The sequence below is a fragment of the Arachis hypogaea genome, chromosome 7 (assembly GCF_003086295.3).
Source record: "Arachis hypogaea cultivar Tifrunner chromosome 7, arahy.Tifrunner.gnm2.J5K5, whole genome shotgun sequence".
In the NCBI taxonomy this organism is placed as follows: Eukaryota; Viridiplantae; Streptophyta; class Magnoliopsida; order Fabales; family Fabaceae; genus Arachis; species Arachis hypogaea.
The window spans coordinates 40,589,502-40,598,817 of record NC_092042.1 but is presented as its reverse complement, the minus strand read 5'-3'; positions in this window follow the sequence as shown (position 1 = coordinate 40,598,817).

Sequence of the window (9,316 nt, the reverse complement as noted above, 5' to 3'; positions counted from 1 at the left end):
AAAACCAAAAAAAATTACAAAATCATAAAATCCAAAAATATTTCTTGTTTGAGTTTAGTGTTTCATTTTAAGTTTGGTGTCAATTGCATGTCTTTGTTCTTCTTGCATTCATTCATGTGTCTTAAGTGATCTTCAAGATGTTCTTGATTATTTCATTACTCTGATCTTTAGTTTCTCTTGACTTGAGTGTTTGTGTTTCTCATATGCATTCTCATTTTGTTAGTGTCAGTAGTATACAAACTGCTAAGTTTGGTGTCTTGCATGCATTGTTATTTGATTGCATTTTGTTTATTCCTTATTATTAAAAATCCAAAAATATTTTTAATTTGTGTCTTTTCAAGTCAATAATACAGAGGATTGAAGATTCAGAACATTCAGCAGAGGAATTGCACAGAAAAAGCTGGGCGTTCAAAACGCCCAGTAAGGAAGGCAAACTGGCGTTTAAACGCCAGCCAGGGTGCCTAGCTGGGCGTTTAACGCCCAAAAGGGTAGTAGTTTGGGTGTTAAACACCAGAATGTGCACCATTCTGGGTGTTTAACGCCAGGATGGCACAAGAGGGAAGATCTTGTTTTCAAATCAAATTTTTTTTAGTTTTCAAAATCTTTTCAAAATCAAATCTTTTTCAAATCAAATCTTTTCAATCAAATCTTTTTCAAAATCAACTTCTTTCCATTTTTAAAAATACTTGCTATCAATTAATGATTTGATTCAACATTTCAAGTATGTTGCCTTTTCTGTTGAGAAAGGTTTAATGCTTGAATCATATCTTTTCTTGTTAGCCAAGTTATTAATTTTTAAAATCAAATCTTTTTTAAAATGTTTTTCAAATCATATCTTCTCAATCACATCTTTTTTTTAAAACCAATCTTGGTTTTCGAAAATCAATTAAAGTTTTTCAAAATGTTTTCAAAATCTTTTACTTAATTTTCGAAAATTTCTTCCCCTTTTCTCACATCCTTCTATTTATGGACTAACACTATTCCTCAATGAACAATTTGAACTCCATCTTCTTTAATAAGTTCGAATTTTCTACTTCTGCCTTCTATTTTTATTTTCCTCTGACACCTTAAGGAATCTCTATACTGTGACGTAGAGGATTCCATATTTTCTTGTTTTCTTCTCTTTCATATGAGCAGGAGCAAAAACAAAAGAATTCTTGTTGAGGCTGATCCTGAACCTGAAAGGACCTTGAAGCGAAAGCTAAGAGAAGCTAAGGCACAATTTTTTGTAGAGGACCTAACAGAAATCTTCAAAGAAGAAGAACCCATGGCAGCCGAAAATAACAACAATGCAAGGAAGGTGCTGGGTGACTTTACTGCACCTACTCCCGACTTTTATGGGAGAAGCATCTCTATCCCTGCCATTGGAGCAAACAACTTTGAGCTTAAGCCTCAATTAGTTTCTCTAATGCAACAGAATTGCAAGTTCCATGGACTTCCTTTGGAAGATCCTCATCAGTTCTTAGCTGAGTTCTTGTAAATCTGTGACACTGTCAAGACTAATGGGGTTGACCCTGAGGTCTACAGACTTATGCTATTCCCTTTTGCTATAAGAGACAGAGCTAGAATATGGTTGGATTCACAACCTAAAGAAAGCCTGAACTCTTGGGAAAAGCTAGTCAATGCCTTCTTGGCAAAGTTCTTTCCACCTCAAAAATTAAGTAAGCTTAGAGTGGAAGTCCAAACCTTCAGACAGAAGGAAGGAGAATCCCTCTATGAAGCTTGGGAAAGATACAAATAATTGATCAGAAAGTGTCCCTCTGACATGCTTTCTGAATGGAGCATCATAGGTATTTTCTATGATGGTCTGTCTGAACTGTCCAAGATGTCTTTGGATAGCTCTGCTGGAGGATCTCTTCATCTGAAGAAGACGCCTACAGAAGCTCAAGAACTAATTGAAATGGTTGCAAATAACCAATTCATGTACACTTCTTAAAGGAATCCTGTGAACAATGGGACTAATCAGAAGAAAGGAGTTCTTGAGATTGACACTCTGAATGCCATATTGGCTCAGAACAAGATATTGACTCAGCAAGTAAATTTGATTTCTCAAAGTCTGTCTGGAATGCAAAATGCACCAGGCAGTACTAAGGAAGCTTCATCTAAAGAAGAAGCTTATGATCCTGAGAACCCTTCAATGGAAGAGGTGAATTACATGGGAGAACCCTATGGAAACACCTATAATCCTTCATGGAGAAATCATCCAAACCTCTCATGGAAGGATCAATAGAGACCTCAACAAGGTTTCAACAATAATAATGGTGGAAGAAACGGGTTTAGCAATAGCAAGCCTTTTCCATCATCTTCTCAGCAACAGACAGAGAGTTCTAAGCAGAACCACTCTGACTTAGCAACCATGGTCTCTGATCTAATCAAAACCACGCAAAGTTTCATGACTAAAATAAGGTCCTCCATTAGAAACTTGGAGGCACAAGTGGGACAACTGAGCAAGAAAATTACTGAACTCCCTCCTAGTACTCTCCCAAACAATATAGAAGAAAATCCAAAAGGAGAGTGCAAGGCCATCAACATGGCCGAACTTGGAGAGGAGGAAGAGGCAGTGAACGCCACTGAGGAAGACCTCAATGGACGTCCACTGGCCTCCAATGAGTTCCCCAATGAGGAACCATGGGAATCTGAGGCTCACACAGAGACCATAGAGATTCCATTGGACTTACTTCTGCCATTCATGAGCTCTGATGAGTATTCTTCCTCTGAAGAGGATGAGTATGTCACTGAAGAGCAAGTTGCTAAATACCTTGGAGCAATTATGAAGCTAAATGACAAGTTATTTGGAAATGAAACTTGGGAGGATGAACCCCCTCTGCTCACCAAAGAACTGGATGACTTGTCTAGGCAGAAATTACCTCAAAAGAGACAGGATCTTGGGAAGTTTTCAAATACCTTGTACCATAGGCACCATGACCTTTAAGAAGGCCTTGTGTGACCTAGGGTCAAGTGTAAACCTCATGCCTCTCTCTGTAATGGAGAAGCTAGGGATATTTGAGGTGCAAGCAACAAAAATCTCACTAGAGATGGAAGACAACTCAAGAAAACAAGCTCATGGACTTGTAGAGGATGTTCTGGTAAAAGTTGAAGACCATTACATCCCTGCTGATTTCATAGTCCTAGAGACTGGGAAGTGCATGGATGAATCCATCATCCTTGGCAGACCCTTCCTAGCCACAGCAAAGGCTGTGATTGATGTTGATAGAGGAGAATTGATCATTCAAGTGAATGAAGAATCCTTTGTGTTTAAGGCTCAAGGATATCCCTCTGTCACCATGGAGAGGAAGCATAAAGAGCTTCTCAAAAAACAGAGTCAAACAGAGCCCCCACAGTCAAACTCTAAGTTTGGTGTTGGGAGGCCACAACCAACTTCTAAGTTTGGTGTTGAACCCCCACATTCAAACTCTAAGTTTGGTGTTGGGAGGTTCCAACGTTGCTCTGAGCATCTGTGAGGCTCCATGAGAGCCCTCTGTCAAGCTACTGACATTAAAGAAGCGCTTGTTGGGAGGCAACCCAATGTTATATTTTATCTATTTTCCTTTGTTATTTTATGTTTTCTGTAGGTTGATGATCATGAGAAGTCACAAAATCAATTGAAAAAGCAAAAACAGAAAGAAAAACAGAAAGAAAAATAGCACACCCTGGAGGAAGAACCTGCTGGCGTTTAAACGCCAGTAAGGCTAGCAGATGGGCGTTTAACGCCCAGTCTGGCACCATTCTGGGCGTTTAACGCCAGAAAGGGGCACCAGACTGGTGTTAAACGCCAGAGAAGGGCAAGAACTTGGCGTTAAACGCCAGAAATGGGCACCAGGCCGGCGTTTAACGCCAGAATTGGCACAGGGAGCAATTTTTGCTCGCCACTTGGTGCAGGGATGACTTTTCCTTGACACCTCAGGATCTGTGGACCCCACAAGATCCCCACCTACCCCACCACTCTCTCTCTTCTTCACCCATTCACCCAATCACCTCAACACCTCTTCCCCAAAAAAAAACCTTCACCTATCAAATCCCATCTTTCTCTTCACCACTCACATCCATCCTTCATAAAACCCCACCTACCTCACCATTCAAATTCAAAACACTTTCCCTCCCAAACCGAACCCTACCCCTCTCTCCACTCCTATATAAACCCATCTTCACTCCTTCATTTTCACACAACCTAAACACTACTTCTCCCCCTTTGGCCGAACCACAAAGCCATCTCCATCTCCTTCATTTCTTCTTCTTCTACTCTCTTCTTTCTTCTTTTGCTCGAGGACGAGCAAACCTTTTAAGTTTGGTGTGGTAAAAGCATTGCTTTTTGTTTTTCCATAACCATTTATGGCATCCAAGGCCGGAGAAACCTCTAGAAAGAGGAAAGGAAAGACAAAAGCTTCCACCTCCGAGTCATGGGAGATGGAGAGATTCATCTCAAGGGTGCATCAGGACCACTTCTATGAAGTTGTGGCCTTGAAGAAGGTGATCCCCGAGGTCCCTTTCAAACTCAAAAAGAGTGAATATCCGGAGATCCGACATGAGATCCGAAGAAGAGGTTGGGAAGTTCTTACCAACCCCATTCAACAAGTCAGAATCTTAATGGTTCAAGAATTCTATGCCAAAGCATGGATCACCAAGAACCATGATCAAAGTGTGAACCCGGACCCAAAGAATTGGCTTACTATGGTTCGGGGGAAATACTTGGATTTTAGTCCGGAAAAAGTAAGGTTGGCATTCAACTTGCCCATGATGCAAGGAGATGAACATCCTTACACTAGAAGGGTCAACTTTGATCAAAGGTTGGACCAAGTCCTCACAGTCATTTATGAAGAGGGCGCCCAATGGAAGAGAGATTCAAGAGGGAAGCCGATTCAACTGAGAAGGCATGACCTCAAACCCGTGGCTAGGGGATGGTTAGAGTTTATCCAACGCTCAATCATTCCCACTAGCAACCGGTCCGAAGTTACTATAGACCGGGCTATCATGATTCATAGCATCATGATTGGAGAAGAAATAGAAGTTCATGAGGTGATATCCCAAGAATTTTACAAGGTGGCGGACAAGTCCTCTACCTTGGCAAGGTTAGCCTTTCCTCATCTCATTTGTCACCTCTGTTATTCAGTTGGAGTTGACATAGAGGGAGACATCCCCATTGATGAGGATAAGCCCATTACTAAGAAGAGGATGGAGCAAACAAGAGATCCCTCTCATCATCAAATTCCTGAGATACCTCAAGGGATGCACTTTCCTTCACAAAACTATTGGGAGCAACTAAACACCTCCCTAGGAGAATTGAGTTCCAACATGGGACAACTAAGGGTGGAGCACCAAGAACATTCCATTCTCCTCCATGAAATTAGAGAAGATCAAAGAATCATGAGAGAGGAGCAATAAAGGCAAGGAAGAGACATCGAGGAGCTTAAGCACTCCATAAGAACTTCAAGAGGAAGAACAAGCCGCCATCACTAAGGTGGACCCGTTCTTTAATCTCCTTGTTCTTTATTTTCCTATTTTTCGAAAATTATGCTTATGTTTAACTATGTTTGTGTCTTGTGATCATTAGTGTCTTAGTGTCTATGCCTTAAAGTTATGAATGTCCTATGAATCCATCACCTTTCTTGAATGAAAAATGTTCTTAATTGAAAAAGAGAAGAATTGCATGAATTTTGAATTTTATAACAGATTAATTATTTTGATGTGGTGGCAATATTTTTGTTTTCTGAATGTATGCTTAAACAGTGCATATGTCTTTTGAATTTGTGGTTCATGAATGTTGGCTCTTGAAAGAATGATGAAAAAAGAGACATGTTACTGAGGATCTGAAAAATCATAAAAATGATTCTTGAAGCAAGAAAAAGCAGTGAATACAAAAAAAAAGAAAGAAGGAGAAAAACGAAAAAAAAAAAGGGAGAAAAGAAAACGAAAAAAAAGAGAGAAAAAGAAAGAAAAAAGAAAGAAATAAAAGTGTGATCCAAGGAAAAAAGAGTGTGCTTAAGAATCCTGGACACCTATAATTGGGGACTCTAGCAAAGCTAAGTCACAATCTGAAAAGGTTCACCCAATTATGTGTCTGTGGCATGTATGTATCCGGTGGTAATACTGGAAGACAGAGTGCTTTGGGCCACGGCCAAGACTCAATAAGTAGCTGTGTTCAAGAATCATCATACTTAACTAGGAGAATCAATGACACTATCTGGATTCTGAGTTCCTAAAGAAGCCAATCATTCTGAATCTCAAAGGATAGAGTGAGATGCCAAAACTGTTCAGAGGCAAAAAGTTAAAGGCCCCGCTCATCTAATTAATACTGATCTTCATATATGTTTTTGGAATTCATTGTATATTCTCTTCTTTTTATCTTATTTGATTTTCAGTTGCTTGGGGACAAGCAACAATTTAAGTTTGGTGTTGTGATGAGCGGATAATTTGTACGCTTTTTGGCATTGTTTTTAGTATGTTTTTAGTATGTTCTAGTTAGTTTTTAGTATATTTTTATTAGTTTTTAGTTAAAATTCACTTTTCTGGACTTTACTATGAGTTTGTGTGTTTTTCTGTGATTTCAGGTATTTTCTGGCTGAAATTGAGGGACCTGAGCAAAAATCTGATTCAGAGACTAAAAAGGACTGCAGATGCTGTTGGATTCTGACCTCCCTGCACTCGAAGTGGATTTTCTGGAGCTACAGAAGCCCAATTGGCGCGCTCTCAACGGCGTTGGAACGTAGACATCCTGGGCTTTCCAGCAATATATGATAGTTTATACTTTGCCCAAGATTTGATGGCCCAAACCGGCGTTCAAAGTCACCATCAGAATTCCCAGCGTTAAATGCCGGAACTGGCACAAGGATGGGAGTTAAACGCCCAAACTGGCATAAAAGCTGGCGTTTAACTCCAAGAGAATTCTCTACACGAAAATGCTTCAATGCTCAGCCCACACACATCAAGTGGGCCCGAAAGTGGATTTTTATGTCATTTACTCATCTTTGTAAACCCTAGGCTACTAGTTCTCTATAAGTAGGACCTTTTACTATTGTATTTTCATCTTTTGATCACTTTAGATCTCTAGATCATCTTGGTAGCTATCTTCATTCTTATGCTATCTTAGATCATTGGGAGGCTGGCCTCACGGCCATGCCTAGACCTTGTTCTTATGTATTTTCAACGGTGGAGTTTCTACACACCATAGATTAAGGTGTGGAGCTCTGCTGTACCTCGAGTATTAATGCAATTACTATTGTTCTTCTATTCAATTCCGCTTGTTCTTGTTCTAAGATATCACTTGTTCTTCAACTTGATGAATGTGATGATCCGTGACACTCATCATCATTCTCACCTATGAACGTGTGCCTGACAACCACCTCCGTTCTACTTTAGATTGGGTGGATATCTCTTGGATTCTTTAATCGGAATCTTCGTGGTATAAGCTAGAATTGATCACTGCATTCAAGAGAATCCGGAAGGTCTAAACCTTGTCTGTGGTATTCTGAGTAGGATTCAATGATTGAATGACTGTGACGAGCTTCAAACTCCTGAAAGCTGGGCGTTGGTGACAGACGCAAAAGAATCACTGGATTCTATTCCAACCTGATTGAGAACCGACAGATGAATAGCCATGCCGTGACAGGGTGCGTTGAACATTTTCACTGAGAGGATGGGAGGTAGCCACTGACAACGGTGAAACCCTACATACAGCTTGCCATGGAAAGGAGTAAGAAGGATTGGATGAAGACAGTAGGAAAGCAGAGAGACGGAAGGGACACAACATCTTCATACGCTTATCTGAAATTCCCACCAATGAATTGCATAAGTATCTCTATCTTTATCTTTATGTTTTATTCATCATTCATAACCATTTGAGTTTGCCTGACTAAGATTTACAAGGTGACCATAGCTTGCTTCATACCAACAATCTCTGTGGGATCGACCCTTACTCGCGTAAGGTTTATTACTTGGACGACCCAGTACACTTGCTGGTTAGTTGTGCGAAGTTGTGTTTATGCCATGGTATTGAACACCAAGTTTTTGGATTTATTACCGGGGATTATTTGAGTTGTGAAAAGTATTGATCACAATTTCGTGCACCAGGAGCCATGATCTTAGTGAGCATATTTTTGTGATCACGGATAAACACACCAAACTTAGAGGTTTGCTTGTCCTCAGGCAAAAGAAAAGAAAGGAGAGGGATAGAAGGAGAGCTAATGTCGAATGGTGGATGAGAAGAGGGAGGCCGAATGTGAATTTAAAAGGGAGGGGGTGGGTTTTCGAAAATTTTAAAAAGATAAGATAGACGATATGATTTATAAAAGATAAATATGATAAGAAAAAGATATAATTTAAAACTAAAAAGTTGTGAATGATATTTGAAAAAGATAAATCTAAATTTTTAATTTGAAAAAGATTTTAAAAGATAATTGAGTTTTGAAAAATTTGAAAAAGAGTTGGATTGGATTGGAAAAAGATTTGTATTTATGTATTAAGATATATTTGATATTTTTGAAAAGGGATTTTAGAAATTAGGGTTGTTAGAAATTTTTTTTTTTGAAATTGAAGGATGACATTTTGAACATGTTTATGCAAAAAAATCATGAATTGAAACATAAAAAATTAGAAAATTTGTGAAGAAAAATGAATTTTACCTCCTCCCCACCATCCTGGCGTTAAACGCCCAAACGCTGCATGTTTTGGGCGTTTAACGCCCAATTGCTGCTTCTCCTGGGCGTTCAACGCCCAAAATATTTCTTACTGGCTTTTTCACGCCAGTGAGCTTCCAAATTCTCCTGTAACTCTGTGAACTCAAGCAATTGCTATTCTACCTTGAAGATAACTGAGATATACCTGTAAAATTAATTAATTAATAAATAAACTTTGTAACTGACTGGGTTGCCTCCCAGTAAGCGCTTCTTTATTGTCTTTAGCTGGACTATTACTGAGCTTTAATCAAGCCTCAGTTTTGAGCATTCTAGCTCAAATTGCTTTCAAGATATTATTTAACTCTCTGTCCATTAACAATGAACTTTTTGTTAGAATCATTATCCTGAAGCTCTACGTATCCATATGGTGACACACTTGTAATCACATATGGTCCTCTCCACCGGGATTTCAGTTTTTCGGGGAATAATCTGAGCCTAGAATTAAATAGCAGAACTTTCTGTCCAGGCTCAAAGACTCTAGATGACAGTTTCTTATCATGCCATCTTTTTGCTTTCTCTTTGTAAATTTTTGCATTTTCGAAAGCATTGAGTCTAAATTCCACTAGCTCATTTAACTGGAGCAAGCGCTTTTCTCCAGCTAAATTGGCATCAAGGTTTAGGAATCTGGTGGCCCAGTAGGCCTTATG